This window comes from Rhinatrema bivittatum, chromosome 1, assembly GCF_901001135.1.
Source record: "Rhinatrema bivittatum chromosome 1, aRhiBiv1.1, whole genome shotgun sequence".
In the NCBI taxonomy this organism is placed as follows: domain Eukaryota; kingdom Metazoa; phylum Chordata; class Amphibia; order Gymnophiona; family Rhinatrematidae; genus Rhinatrema; species Rhinatrema bivittatum.
In genome coordinates, this window is record NC_042615.1 from 583,005,054 (window position 1) to 583,021,606 (window position 16,553).

The 16,553-nt window shown below is 41.6% G+C and overlaps 1 protein-coding gene across 5 annotated transcripts in view; it reads right to left on the minus strand.

Annotated features, from left to right (window-relative positions):
- The window catches only part of LOC115100224 (semaphorin-4D-like), a 434,534-nt gene that overhangs the window by 231,125 nt on the left and 186,856 nt on the right, over positions 1–16,553 (minus strand). For all 5 annotated transcript variants that reach the window (XM_029618594.1, XM_029618567.1, XM_029618577.1 and 2 more), the window contains one exon: positions 9,990–10,104. The gene's annotated coding sequence lies outside the window, so the exon portion shown is untranslated. The remainder of the gene's footprint in view (positions 1–9,989; positions 10,105–16,553) is intronic.

A 16,553-nucleotide genomic window follows, 5' to 3' on the forward strand; every position in this document is an offset into this window, starting at 1 on the left:
AAGACATTCCCTTAAACCCGATTCTGAAATTCTTAAACAATGCCACACGCACCACTTACCCCATTTTATAATCATTGCCCAGAAAATCTAAATGCAAATCATTTGTATTGTATACTTATATTATCTAAACAATTTCTCATTTTTAAAAAATATATTTTCCTCAGTTGCAATCTAAAAAACATAAGATACAATAAAGAACATGTTCAAAATCTAAAACTCCTACTAAGTTTTTCCACATTTTGTAGCTTCAGTCTTGCTTATCATCCAGTCTTTGTCGTTGCCTCACATAGCCACGATTTGATATATCCCTGCATCGCTTATGGATCGCTCAGTACACGAGGTTCTAAGCGATTTACCGAAATACACAATACAATTCTTAAAACATATAACAAATCACAGCTAAAAGGAGTACGACATGGAGCCTGCCTGCATTCCTGCTGTCGCTCCCCCCCTTGTTATCACCAGGCTGGAGGAGGACAGCTAAGAGCTGGGATCCCGCGCTGCTTCTTATTCGGGCAGGCCCTTTAGTAAAAATCCAGCGAGGAGAAATGGGGGGGGGGGGGGAGGAGGAAAGGGGGAAGACTTTTGTTCCCCTCTGCTGACCATGCTCCTGTGAGAGGTCCCACTGACAACCACCTGATTCGTCCCGTCGTGCACTTGGAAGACGCATCACGGGAGCCCTCAGGTCAGATCACTCTGAGCTCTGGTGCTCCTTCCCCACCATCCCAACCTACTTCTTTTTCCAAAGGCCAAGGGCACACAGTTCTGGAAAATGTTGAGCCTTTAAAGAGAGAGATCTGGTTTCTTCAGAAGTCCTTCCTGCAACATCACAACCCGGGACTGTGGACAGGGGGTTTAATATCAAATTTCCACTCTCGCTCCAGTCGTTTTGGTTTCCTCTGAGCCCTGGTAGGTAGTGCTTGGGTTAGCTCTATACCAATTGAAGAGGAGGTATCCGGTAATGGTGAATTTATCATCTGGTGACCCAGGAGTTGGGGGTCAATGGAAGTGTGGCTGAACCTGCTGACATTTGGAAAGTAGTAACTTGACCTGAGTCCAGCCTGAGAGTCAATCAATAGCTCAGCTGTCTTTCATTTTCAGTTGGGGCAGCTTCTGAGTTAACAGAATTAGCTAACCATTTCAAATACTGAAAAGCAATGCGTTACGTTCTCCAATTCTATAGCTAATATACAGGCATCGATAGCTGCCAATATGAAAGACTGTCTTTCTAAAATGGAACCTCTCCAAAGCATATTGGGAGCAAAAAAAAATCTCTGCATCTTCAATTTTTCAAAGACTAGATTGTTGTCTCCTTTGGAGTTATTTAGGAAACACAAGAAAGAAGTCTTGCAAATTGTACAGGACAAAGAAATTGCTCTCTCACGTTGTCTTTATATTCCTGAAGTGGAGAAACAAGCTACTGAGGAGGGGGGAATAGATGCATTTACATTGTTCAATAGCACCAACGCGTCAGCTTTCCTATCGGATTCTCAGGATACCATAACTAGAGCTACATTAATTGTTACTTCTGTAGCAGATTCAGATAGAGAGCTCATTTTCCATCAGCACTTTAAATATAAGACAGCCTTCGTGCAGATCTTTCCAGATGTCTCTCGTGAGACACAGTTACGGAGGAGATCCTTTTTATCTCTAAAATCAAAGGTTCAGTCCTTCGGGGGGTATATTTTTCTTAAAATACCCTTGTACATGCCCAATAACCCTCCAGGGGAATAAGTATACCTTCATTGATCTCTCCCATCTGGAAACCTTTATTAGGGATGAATCTCTCATCACTCGTTCAGACTGCTATTTAGAATTGTTTTAAGGGGTAAGATTATAAAATGTTGATTTATATTAACAGCAGGGGCAGTTAATAGTTTTGCTTATTTATGTCTTTTCTCTGTAGACGCCAATATTGTGGTCTTGGAAGAAAATGAGATTATGTTTTATTTTCCTGCTTTGTCTAAACGTAAATTTGTTTCAATTTTCTTTTTCTTATTTTGGTTTTATGTAATGTATTTAAATTCCAATAGAGCTTGGCTGAGCACACTGTGTTGCATTGGCCTGCAAGATGTTTAACATAAGGAGACAGTTTTAACTGTACACTGATACATGAAATTGAATTAGCAATGACAGTTTTAAGGATACTGCACAACAAAAAAATCAGATTTAGAGATAATTTATTACGAGTCATCCAGGACAGCTGTGCTCTGAAATTTAGAAATAAGTCCTTTATTTTTTCAGGATCTTGAGTTATCATTCCATGAGGGACTCCAGAAATGTTATTTATAGAGAACTTTGCTTTTATAAAAAGAAAACCACAGGGCTTTAGTGTAAAGCTGTTTATAGGCAAGTACTTAACAAATACCACCAGTCTGGTGTTCAAAGTTTCTGTTCCTCCTCCTCTATTCATTGATTTAATTGAGAAATTAAACTAATGCTCTTATTTTTTTTTAACTTTATTTTTTTATTGTCATTAAGACCAGAACACTGATTGCTACAGAAGAAGTGTTCTGCAGGTAATACAATTTTCAATTATTTTACAGCCATTTTCCAAATCACTTTATATTCAACAAATGGAACAAAATACCACAATGTCACACCTGAAATTACGCAATTGTCAGAATTTTGCATTCTAGGAGTTCTGCACGAATACGCTTCTACTTATATAATTATAATCCCTCTCGGTACACATATTTCACCAGCCTTGGTTCATCTGTATGGCTAAAGGATGGAATCTTTGTAGGCGATACCTTTTAAAGAACCAACTAGAAAATGTGGTAGTGCATTAGGTTTTGAGAACTCTTAAGGTTTCTTCTTCAGATGTGGCTAAAGGATGTCATAGATTTTTAAAATATCACATTGTGGTCCAGATGAACACTGGAAAACCTCATTACATATGGTATCTTTATGTTCAATTAGAAACAATGCCATTAAACCATTCATTTAAAAATGCATCTGCATTGTCTCTCTACTACTGATTTTGTACACTTGCATATAATTTATCATCATCAGTTTCTGCCACTGAATAAATATAGCTGGGACAGAAACCGTCCATTTGGAGAGGATATGTTTAACTACAAGAAAGGTCATATTTATAAAATGTTTATTTGCAATAATGTTACCACTTTTCTTTTTTCCATGCATCACTCATTGTCTGGCACAAGGAAATAAGGGGAACCTCCTCTCTAGACAACTTAATCGTGCATGGTCCATTTTATTATCCACTTGCAGATAAGCATATTTGAGTACCTTCAGAAAATGTTTGTAATACCACCCCAGGTTTTATGGTTTCACTTTAAGACAGTCAGAACATGTCTTCTGCAATGCACCCTGCCAGCATTCCACGGTCCAAGACGACAGACGAAGGAGCCCTTCCTTGAGCAGGGACGACAGACGAAGGAGGGCCCTTCCTTGAGCATCCTTTCATACTAATAGAACAGATGGGAGCACTGCGTTAAGTCAATTACTTCCCCCCACTGAGACCAGATGGGGTCACTAGTTAAGAGGGAGCCTACAAGCACTCTGCCTAGCATTTTTCTATCAACATTTGTGAAATACTGCTGATGTGTCTCTGAAGACAGGCCATCATTCATCAACGCTACCACCAGGGGCATTACTTAAAGCAGTAACCCATGTAAGGGAACTTTAAAAAAATAAATCACACTTAACACACACCAGCAACCTTTGCAAGTGTTTATTTGACTAATTCGTGTCTGTCCAGTTTCCTACAAAAATATTTTAACAGTCGACATCGTTTATTAACTTTTGTCCTATAGCTAAGGTCTTCCTGCTGTGCCCATCTACTGTTTGCCTAACAGCCAGATGAAAAAGGGACAACTGAGTATTACGGCAGGAAGCAGATTATGCTGTTACAGGCAACAAGATTAAATGGTCGAGTTCTGACACAAAACCTTTTCTTGGCCTACAAGCTCATGCGTTAGCTTCACTGGCAGATAACACTGGGGTGTGCAAAACGGAAGATTATATCATGATATTACAGGGCTTGGCATGTTTGCTATTGACATGGCATTTCATGCAACGTTTGGTCGTTTACGGCCACTGCAATCACTATTCAGCGACAGCCAGTCGCTTCTGTATGGGACCCAAATTTAGAGTAGCTATGCGACTATTTTCTTGAAACAATCTCTCTGGAAAGTATTTCCCCCACTTCCCCTTGTGTATGAGATTTATTTCATTTTGTTTTGATGGCACTTTTAACCAAGGCACAATTAACTGCAAGGAGACGCATGAACATTTTGCAACTCTTGGTCTCCTAGTTTAAGCAGAGGCACTAACCAATGGCACGACGGTTTTCATAAGGCTCAATGACATCACAATGTGTGCTCTGACCTCCCTGAGATTTCAGTTGAACTGAATTGGCCTGTTCCCCTATAGCAGTGATGGCAAACTCCAGTCCTCGAGTGCCACAAACAGGCCAGGTTTTCAGGATATCCACAATGAATATGCATGAGAGAGATTTGCATAGGCTGTAGAGAAAACACTTGATGTTTTAGAAGAAAACTAACTGCAGTTTTGAAATCAGCATACCTATTTAAGTCTAAAACAGCTGAAAAATCGAACTCAACAGGAATTATGCTAAAAATTGCTCCCCAGGGTTATCTGTGGCACAAATTTTAATGAAGTCAAATGAATGATGGAAACTTATTGAGGGGAAGGGAGTTAGTTAGGTACAGAAACGTGATTTTATAAGGCCAGTTTCCTTGAAAATAACTAACAACCAAAGGCTAACGCACTGTCAAGTGGTACATGAGAGAGTAAGGTCAGGAGCACAGGTGAGGTAAACAAGCACAAGATGTCTGGAAAAGATCAGCAAAAAGCATAACAGATTCCCATGCCAGGCCAGAGCTCCTTGACATGGCTAGGGCTGGGACGTAGACTGCGGTGGCAGCACTCACAGCCCTCAGTCTGGAGGGAGTACTGACCATCAACCAACGATGACATCTAGTGACCAGGCTCAGGGGAGTAGGAGGAAGGGGGAACAGGGAGCAGCGGTCTGTGACCCCCGGCCGAGGACTGCTGATGTGGCACTTTGGCTAGATGGGATGGGGTAGAGTTTTAAAACTGTGGGGGAAATCCCCTCGCATATTTGCGAATGAAGGTTTATTAACGGAGATCAAGCAATAAGGCAGAAAGGAAGCAGTGGAAATAAGCTGTTATCATGAATAATCTAGATAGTTATGAGGAGTTAAAAATACAGATGTGACTACATAAAGCAAATTTGCTTATCTGAAAACAGGGTTCTTCATAAACAGCGGGATGAATCAGCCATAACATGTGGGCGACATTACTCAATGGTGCCAAGAAGGACCCGGCTCTCAGCACTCAGAAAAAGCCTTTCTGGACACGCACAGGACTTCCTGCATGCTACCTCATGAGCCCCTCCGTCTCTTCCAGAGTTTCAGCTTAGGTGAGGTAGTCGACTCTCCAGGGATGTGGGAAGGTATAAAGTATGGCTGATTCATACTGCTTTCTATGGAGAATCCTGTTTACAGGTAAGCAAATTTGTTTTCTCTATTGTCAAGTCATAATGCATGGAGCCCGCCTGGTTGAGCATTATGAAGCAATTACTTTAAAAAAAAAATTAAAAAAAGACAACTCAGCGCCACCCGGTGGAGAGGGCTACTGGGCGAACATGCTGCACAAAACTGCTTGTCCAACGTTACTCTCTTCCTGGGACATGCTATCCAGACAGTCGTGGGACTTGAAAGTGTGACCGGATGACCAAGTATCAGCTTTACAGGTGCCTTCAATCAAAGTGGCCCTAACATTAGCCACAGAAATTGCCATGGCTCACACTTTGTCAAGGCTCAGAGTCTATAATCTGTAAGCCAGCCAGCACGTAGCAGGGCACTATCCATTCCATCAGCCAATTGCATTACACTTGGCAACTGCCCCTTCCTATCTATTGGGATCAGAGAACACAAACAACTGAAAAGCCTGACAGTGAGCTTGGGTCCTCTTTAGGCTGTCTAAAGCAGCGGTTCTCAACTGGTGTGTCGTGGCACACTAGTGTGTCGCGAAGTATCGGCAGGTGTGTCGCGAACCCGCTGTTCTTCCCCCCCTTTCACCTCAGCGAGACAAGCACTGCTGCTGTTCCTGCCCGGGCTATCAGCACATTCAAGCCCCGAGGGGGAACGGCAGCAGTGCTTGTGGAAGCCGGCAACAGGAACATGACCTTTTCTTCTTACCGCCCCTGTGGCCTGGAAGAGGAAGTGATGTTTACTGGGCACGCGGGAAGAAGAAAAGGCCATGCATGCTGCTGCAGAAATTGCACCTCAAGGCTCTCCCCGGCCAAGCTACACTCAGCAGTTTGCCTGTGCTGCGATCATCACGGAACAGAGCAGTCGGCTGAGAATGTGGCTGCCGGGATTTCCTGCGGCGCAGCTGTTGGGGAAAGCCATCCATCAGCTGCCCGAACCCAGAGCTGAAGATCGGTGCTGGCTGGTCACTTTGCCAGGGGCGGCTGTAGTATGGTGCCGTTGCCCCACCCCGGCCTGGCTCTGACCTCCCCTTCTCTCTCCAGTGCAACACCAGCAAGAAAGCATAAAAATAATAATAATCAAATTGCAAAAAAATAAACGGCTGGGGGTAGGGAGAAGAAAAAGCATAGAATTACATTCTAGGCTGACTGCTCTGTGCCGTGATAGCAGCAATCAGCTGAGTGCTGCCTTCTTACCACTGAGGGTAGGGAGGTCATTCCTGCTGCAGTTTCTAGCCTGTCAGGACTCTGCTTTTAATAGCAGCATATCGGCTACCTTGTGCTATGGGTTGAGGTGGGGGTGAGTGAGTGAGACAGAGAGAGTGAGCCAGCATGTGTGTAAGTGTATGAGAGAATGTGTGTGTGTGTGTGTGTGTGTGAGTGTGAGAGAGAGAGACAATGGTCAGGGAGATGACTGGTGTGTGAGTGTGAGAGAGAGAGACAATGGTCAGGGAGATGACTGGTGTGTGAGAGAGAGAGACAATGGTCAGGGAGATGACTGGAGTGTGAGAGAAAGAGACAATGGTCAGGGAGATGACTGGTGTGTGTGAGAGAGAGAAAGTGTGTGTGTGTGTGTGTGTGTGTGTGTGTGTGTGTGTGTGTGTGAGAAATAGACTAGTCATGGGCCCTAAGGAAGAAGAACGAGAGGACAGAGCTTCAGCAGCCACTGCTGCTTCTGGTGAGTGCTATTGGCCTGGAAGGGAAAGAAGTAGGAGAGTTGCTGGAGAGAGTAAGTAAAGGTGGCTTTTTAAGTTTATCTTTCTTGATTGACTGCCATTTTAATTACTAGGTATTATGTGATGTGTCTGCTGTTAGAAATATTGTATTGGTGTTTGGAGAATTTTTAATAATTTTGAAAATTTTTAATGATTGGATGTTATTCCATTTATCAGTTGTTTTGAAACATTTATTATAGTCTAGTTTTAGAATTATTTTATATTTCTTGAGGAATGTTTAAATAGAAATATGGAGACAAAAACTGAACTGGAAACAGCAAGAAGCCAAACTCTGTACGCAGTAAACAAAGCAAAAACAAACACATTAGCTTTATGGTCATTTTATTCTGTATTTGGTGAGGGTCTGTCTGTGTTCTGCGAGCTTGTAGTTTCTTGGTAGGGATCTATAGCAGCTTGGCTTGTTCTGTTTTCCTAATAGGAGGTGTATTGGTGTTTAGGACCTGATGTAATTTTTGCAATGCTGCCTTTTCATAGGTAGGGTTGTTACTGTTTGAGTTCCATAATGCAGGTGTAACTTTGTGCACATTCGTTTGTGTACATTATTGCAGATCCTGGAAGTCTGTTAGGTGCTATATTTCTGTTTTGCACAGAATGCAGAGTGGCTTTTTTGGGTTTCCATTCCAGTTTCTGTTTCCATATTTGTAATTTGTGATCTTTCTGTACTTGGTGAAGGTCAATTCTATGTGTGTGACCGAGGTGAAGTATTTTACTAGCATGTAGGCATTTGTATCAATATTATTTGTTGTGTTTTCTCAATAGAACATGCCTTGGAGGTAAATTACTGTTTTTTCGTAAGGAGGACTATTGCACCTGGTAGGAGAGAGAGTTTATGTTGCTGTTACTGAGATGACACCAGAAATATCTCTTTTGTATGGTAAATTGAATGGGGAATGTTCTGGTTCTGTTCTGTAGCCATTGCTGGGGGATCAGGGTGGATCTTGTAGATACAGTGTATATGGTTACATTTAGCCCCGTGACGATCATGGGTCAGTGTGTCACACATGTGAGAACCATCTGTCAGGTGTGTCCCGACCAAAAAAAGAACCACTGGTCTAAAGCGTGAAGAGTCAGCTCTCCTTTGTGCGCATGCAGCCTTGGAGAGAAGGTCGGCAGCACAATAGTTTGGTTAAGGTGGCATGCAGACACCACTTTCAGATCGTGGTTAGGGTGAGCGGGAAGACCAACCCTGTTGCAAAAAACCTGCAGGAATGGTGAATACGAAACCAGATGATTCTGTAACTCGTTTATGTGGTAAAGAGACAGCTACAACACACACCACTTTCCAGGGGAGCAATTTCAAGTCCATTGACTCGAGAGGTTCAAAGGGCTGTTAAATGAGCTGAGCTAGGCCTACACTGAGGTTCCAGGGCATTGGAGCTTTACTGACCAGAGCCATGGAAGTGCCAGGCATTTTATGAACTTTGACACCAAAGGGTGGCGAGAAATGGAAGACCCTTCCACCCGCCGCAGATATACCGTAATGACACTGACAAACCAAAGACCCGCCCGCTGCGGATATACCGTAATGACACTGACATAAACTTTAACCAAAGAAATGCTGAGGCCAGAGGATGAGGGAATCCTAGGCGCTGCAACTTCACTTCTTGTTTTATTGTTGTTTTCTCAGATTTTGTGACTACATTGCAAGTTGTTCTGTTGTGGTGAAATTTGGAATTTGGCTTTGAAATCACGGACGTTGGTACAAACACACGGAGTTCACAATATTCAGATATTAGCTTTTGAAAAATCCACAAAATTTGGGGTTAATGATTGAGAGGACGGCATTGGCTGTTTTGTAAGCCACACGTTCCTACTGGCTTGCTGAAACCCCGTAGATTACATTGTTTAGACACTGATACAGGTGGTTTATATAGTTCATGCGATTACCTTGTCTCTTTATTAATGGCATTCATTTCTGAGCAAGGGGCACTTTTTCTTCTGTGGAACTTTCAAATTCCACATTATGTCCATTTCTGCTGTGCCAACACATTGTACCGTGAGGTAGACACTATTCCCCTTGTGCAAATGCATTAGTCCACCTTAGTAAACAACAGGCCCCTAGAGTGGCCATTTCCAAATCCATGAAGGTCTAGTTTTCAGACCAAATATATACAAATAAATTTAGCAGGGCAAAATGTTGCATGAATATTCACTGTAGATATCCTGAAAAATCAGACCTGGGGCTCTAGAGGAATGGATTTTGGACTCGATGTCAACTAAAACAAAAGAGCACAACACAGAAGAGGTTTTCAAGATGAAACAGAAGAGACAAGTCCCTCTTCTTCCCTGGTTTAATGCCTTTGTCATGCAAAGTAGGAATTTAGTGACTCAAAGTGTAAAATACTAGATACCCCAATATATAAGCCTTGCAAAAGAAAATGCCCTCCACTGTCTGCAAGCAGGAGAAAGTGCTCAGCTGATCTCGCCTTCTCAGGTCCAAATGATGAATTCTAGTGCACAGTTAGGGCAGCACAGATCTTCTTGTCTCTAAATCATCAGCTGTTTTTATTTATAGCACAATTTATAGCTCGAAGTTCATTGGCTGCTATTCAGATGTTCAGCAGAGAGAAACGAAGTCCCACCACAACACTGAACAAAATTAAATATATGCACGAAAATAACTCCAGTCTCCATCCTGTGGTTTATGAAGGCGAAACAGACCTCTGATCTGCTGTAAAACTCGCTTATTCCCCCCTTCTATCAAAAGCTCCACACTTCAACCACTACGAGCTATTCTAGGTGTCACCTACCTTCTCTCTGCAGGCTTGAGCTCAGCACAGGCAGATCTGCGCTTTCATCCACGTTAAAAGAAAGATGCGGACTGCAGCTCTGCACTTATTCCCCCAACATGAAATGTCACTTCCCCTGCACACAAAAGAGAAAAATAAGAAAACATGAACTTTCACCTTTATTGCCTTTCTTAAAGTATAATAATTTCCCCCGTTAGCAAAAACGGACTTTGAGAAAATATTGTTGTGCCAGCTAAATACATAGAGGTAAATTTTATTTATTTATTTAAGAACTTTTCTATATCGATATTCGTGGCGACATCATATAGGTTTACAGCATAACAGTAGGTGGAAAATACAATGAACAGGTATAGGGGAGGGGATCCATGGGAAGAGAGAGCAAAGCAAGGAAAAGTAACCAGACACCATCAACTATTTACATTTAATATAGTTATGATTATAATTATAGCAGGACTATATACAAGGATTCGGCTAAGAGCTGGCATGACGAATAGGGGAGAAACAGAGGGCTGGAGTTATTGGGGGTATGCTTGTTTGAAGAGCCAGGTCTTTCAACCATCAGCCGGCCAAGTTAGGCGGATAAACACAGCTATCTTTGGCAGGACATTCAGCAGTGCATGCCCATCACCGAATATCTCCACCTGTCTTTAAGGTAGCTGAATAAATGTATCTTCAGCTGGTCTAAAGTCATCTGGGTATGTTAGCTGATGTTAAAAACCTGGTTTTGTGCATTTATGTGGCTTTTTGAAAACAGCCTCAGTGGGCATGTGCTTACTAAACAGATGTACTGGGGGGAGGGGCAGAGTTGGGGTGGGATTGGGATTTACATGCATGCCTTTGATTTTCGAAAGCATGCACATAAAATTATGCTAGGCACAACTGTAATATCCACGTGAGTCCAGGAAGCCCACTTACAAAAAAAAAAAAAAAAAAAAAGCAAAAAACCCTCAGGCTAAAAATTTGCCCTACACAGTCTACTGAAAATTACCCTGTGTATTTCTTTAGCAACATACGTACATTATCATGCTAGTAACATTTCTGAATCTGCAGTAAGTCTGCACAGCAAGAGCAATTTTCCAAAGCTGCTTACCAGTTGGCATACCCATTTACCTGAGTAAAAGAGCCATTGGCAAATTGCCTGACCTGTAAGCCAGGTCAAAGTGCAACGTGCGTTCTTTTACCTGCATTTTCCAAGAAAATAAGTGTTTCCAGGTTAAGTCAGACCTGGGGAAGCCATAATACGCAGAGGTTTATATTTTCAAAACTATACGTGGTCTTTTGGCCGGAAAAAGCAGGTGTGGATCTCTGCAGGTACTTTTTCCCTTGGGCACTTTAAGGGAAACTCAGTATCTGTAGAGCTCTCTCTCTTGTGTAACAGTCACAATCCCTCTTTCAAACTGCCTTAGGTTCTCTAAAGAAATTGTCAGAGACCATCAGCCTAACAAACCACATTATTTACTAGCAGTAAATGTGAATATTTAATTTGTAACATGGAAAATAATGCGGCAGTTCAGAACAGTACCTGGATTGGAAAAAAATAACATTTAGATGGCAGCCAAAATGTTTAGCAGCCAGCGAATGTTTTCCATTTTTTGATTTTCATTTTGCATATATTGGGAAGTTTCCCTATTTTGCTGCAGGTTTTTATTTTTCTAGTTTTCTTTTTGTTTCTTTAATTTTCTTCTTCCTTATTCTCCCTGCCCATATTTTTCTCCTTCCAGGTACTCTCTCTTTCTGCTCCTTTTACTTCCTGCAAGTAAAAGGAGCAGAAATTGCAAATTATTCTAAGAGGCAGCTAATGGCATTATTAGAATTCAGGTACAAGACGTCCCTGGCCAATTCAAGTGGATGCTGGAGGGAAATAAAGTGACTTGCTACATGGAAGGTCAGTGGGAGAAAATGGTTCTCAACCCATTGCTTTAAACACTGGAACAAACCTTCTCCTAAATTTTGGCCCCTGCCATTGGGCCCAGGCTTGGGAGAAGATGCTGCTGATGTCATGGGCCTTCTCCCCACCCTTCCAGTCACTCTCTTCCCCTTCCCCATCCAAGGGGCAGCTCCAAGCAGCAAGATCTCAATTGGAGCCCTGCCACTAGTGGGGGCAATTCTAAGCCCATGCCCCAGTGGCAATAGCTTCTCAAGTCAAGCCCCATCTCCAATACTTGCACTGGCAGTAGCCACTTGTCAGATCAGGCTTTTGACATCAGCGACATCTCCTCCACCTAAGAACGACCCGGGCAGCAGGAGGTGAATTTTAGGGGCCAGGGTGACCTAGCAGCCGAGCTATTTTCAGCCCCTGAAAAGATCTACCAAAACGGTGCTGGATATGCTTCAAAAGTTATATGAGTTGAGATTATAGTGACCTCAATATTTATATCATACAGAAGAGAAGAAAGAAAATATAATAAAGCTACTAAATATTCAAAGGTATAAATACACAAAAACAAACCTTTTTCAAGAAGCTTCGAGGGAACAGTAACATAAGAAAGCAAGTTTGCTTACCATAAGTGGTGTTTTACATAGATAGCAGGATGAATTTGCTATTACATGAGGATGATGTCATCTAGCAGCACCAAACAGGCCTCTCTCTCTTAGTGGAGCTTTTGCTTTATTAAGCATATGTGGGAATTTCCACTCAAGCGTCGCCTCCTCAGTTGATTTTAAAGCTAATTCTAGATAGGTTGTAGACTCCAGGGAAGCAGGTGAACATTTAGTATGGTTAATTCATCCTATTATCTACAGAAACCACCGTTTATGGTACGAAAACTTGCTTCTGCTGTCAATAAGCAGGACTGACAGCCATTACATGTGGGGAATCGCAAGCTGACCATAAGCAACCTGGACCTCACTATGGACGGTGGACGCAAAACTGCTTGTCTGAATTTACTGGCATTTTGAGAGATTGTCCAGACAGTAATGGGATGCAAGATGTGTACTGACGACCAAGTTGCAGCTTTGCATATTTCTTAAAGTGGTACGGCACACATGATGCAGCCATGGTTCTAACTTGATAAACCGTGATTGTGTTTGTATATTGTAGATTGCTAGCATATTGTAGTGAATGCCCAGTCTGTTAGGATCATAAGAAACGAATAGTTGTGAAGCCTGATGATGTGGTTAATTCCTCCTTTTGTAATAAGCCAAGGCCTTTGTCTAAGGTATGAAGGCCTCAGGATGAATGTAGGTAACACAATGGTATAATTAACATGAAAAGCTGATACTATTTTTGGTAGAAAACTGAGTGGGTGCAGAGCACCATGTTATTCTGGAAGAATTGAGAATAAACGAATAATGAACTAAAGACCAAAGCTGGATGACACTTCTGGCTGTTGCTACTACTACCAGGATATTATATCTATATATTTTTTTTACTTTCCACATTAGGTACTTGAGCAAAGCCAACTCCAGTGTTGGCTTCCTCAATTGTGCCAGAACCGCTTTTAGATCCCATGGAACAAGAGGAAACTTAGTATGCCATAAGCTTTTCATGAATTTGGAAGCTAATGGATGAACAGAGATAGGCTTATCCTCAATTTGAGTATAGTAAGCTACTATGGCACTGAGATGTACTCTTACTGATGAGATGCTAAATCATGAAGCAGACAGAGAGCAAATAGCTCTTGCATGCAAACAGATTATGCTGATACCATGAGGCAAATCTTTTCCATATAAAAGCATAGCCTCTTCTAATTGATGGTTTTCTGGCAGACACTATTATGTCTTCAACCTGCCTGGGTAAGGATACTGTGGTGATCACAGAGTGCTCAATATCCAAGCCATCAAGTTGAGGTAGGGAATGTTCGGATGAAAAAGAAAAAGGCCTTTTTCTTGAGTTAATAAGGATGGATTCTATAGGATAAATGCCAATGGCCCTACACAGGATGTGCATCATACACTTTGTGGCCTACTGCTATTCACACAGACTGAGCAAAAGGTGCAGGCTTAAAGCAATGCAGTCATGGAGTTTGTAGCCATGTGATGTTTTTAGCAACTTTATATCAGAAGGTTTTTTTTACACAGAGGAGAAAAGGCTGCAATTGTTTCTTCATATCAGAGTTGTCATCACCTCCCAAATGAAAGGAGAACCTTGGACCAGAATTGGAAAGATGTCCTTGATAAAACATTGTATCTAGCCTGAGACCAGCTATTAAATGGGTATTGATCTGCTTTGCTGATGAACTCTAATGAGCGTATGTGAATATTCTATGCATTGAGACATCATTTGTATCCTACCAGTCCTGTGTCTATAGGAGGTGGCAATATCCAATCCAGATCAAAGTTGGACCCTTATGGAACTGAGTTATCCAGGCAGTGGCTTATTTTCCTTCACGGGCTACCTGAAAGGTTGGTTTGAGAGCCGTGCTATCAGAACTGACTGTAAAGGTCTAATTTATTTATTTTATCTAAATTTTTATATTCTGCTTTTTGGTGCTTCAAAGCAGATTACATTCAGGTACTGTAGTTATTTCTCTGTACCTGAGAAATGGAGGATAAAGTGCCCAAGATCACAAGGAGCAGCAGTGAGAGTTGAACCCTGATCTCCTTGGTTCAAAACCCACACCTAAGACTGAGTTTTACTCAGCACAGTTGCTCATTAACACAAATGCAATTGTTTTGCCAAATATTCCCTTGAAGGACTTTTGGCCAATTAATGAATTTTACCACTTTTCTGCCATCATATCTCATGGAGATGTCTATAAGATGTTTTGGGTTTTATCTGTCATCCACTAGGATTAATCCCTTGGTGTTGAGAAAGCATCCTGTTACAGGGATGACCCTAGACTTGTGCAGTACCTTGGAGATTACCTTTCAGTTGGACTAATCTAGTTTGGCAATTGCATAATTTCTAAGTGCTAGCTGAGTTTAGATAATGCTTATAAATTCTGATAATCTTTTATATAACAGTGCTTGTGCTCTAAATTGAAACTGAAACCATAAGCAAAAAATGAAATTGTACCGTATTACTCTTTTACTTATCCTGCTAATAACTAATTGACCAGCTCACAAAAAGTGTCTGTATCTGCTCCCTAAAACTAATGAATTTGTACCATAAGGTTACCAGATTAAACTCTGTTAATCAAATGTATGAGATTGAAACCAGATCTTCCTACAATCCAATAAGAGAGGGATCGGAGTACTGCTAAAAAGTTGTATCAGATATGTGAACTAAAAATTGTCTGGGCCATGCTGGTGCTAAGAGGCACAAACAGGCCCAGTTTTTGAGCATTTTTTTAAAACTGTTCCAGTGGAATTGATGGAAAAGCATATATGAGATCTGTATTCCAGTTGAGTAGAAAAGCATCCTGAGCAGATCTAAGTTTGCTGGGAAGAATGGAGTAAAAACCTTTCTAGTTTTCTATTTTGCTTTGACGCAAATAAGTCAATTGCTGGAAGGCCCCACACACTGTACAGTCTATCAGCTGTTGATTGCCACAGAGACCATTTATGTATTTATTTAAAAACATGTATTGCCCGCCCTTCTTATGTTCACAGCAGGGTACAATAAGAATATACACAGTCATCTGACGGAGAGAATAAGACAGTGCATCAGTCACATGAAGGAGAGTAACAGGATTCTTCAGGAGAAACAAATGATTATCTAGTGGGTACATTTCTGAGATTATGGCCAGAGGTGAATGGCAATAGTCTGCTATGTAGCACCATCCGAGGACGGACAAGTAGGGGGTGTTCTATCATCATTTGGGACTGGGCATGATTTCTTGAAAAGAAAATTTTGTAGGTTTTTTTTTTTGTTTGTTTTTTTTAAAGAAGGTGTTTTCTCAGAGACATCTTTTTCCTTAGGTAGACTGTTCCTTAGTAGCGGTCCTGTGAATAAGAATATTCATCCTCTGGTTTCCACAAGGTGGGTAAACTTTGGAGGAGTATCTAGTAGCATTAGGTTAGATGATTTGAGCGGTCAAGAAGGGGAGTGGATTTTTATTGTTGAGGAGAACCATGGAGAGGATAGGTTGTGGAATGATGAGTGCAAGATCATGACTTATATTGTACTTGGTAGGAGACAGGGAGCCAGTATAGTAGAGCTTTGAGCACAGGAAATATATGATCGCGCATGGGGGTGCTGGTCAGCAGGCTTGCTGCTGCAAGATATCATTTAGGCAATCTGCTAATGTGTTGGAAATCCATGGAAGGTAGGCCGTTTGCAGGACAGCCTGTTCGCATGCCCATCACATATCTTTACTGCTTCTAGGCAAAGAGTCCATAAACCCGTGCCCCCTTGTTTGCTCATATAGAACATGGTAACTTGGTTGTCAGTTTGAATGAGAATACTCTTCCCTTGGAGAATGCAAGTGAACATTGTTAGAGTGTACTTGATCGCTCTCAATTCTAGGAGTAGGTATGACAGAGTCCCTTGAATTCAAAAGCAGTCTGTGTGGGCCCCACCAACTGCTTGTGGAGACATCTATTGCCTAAGTTACTTAGTGTCATAAATGTAGTGGTGCTCCTTCTTGAACCAGCATAATTGTTTCATTTCTTTTTAAATAATCTGCCTTCATTTATTTATTTATTTTTTAGCTTTTCTATACCGAAGTTCCTGTAAAATAT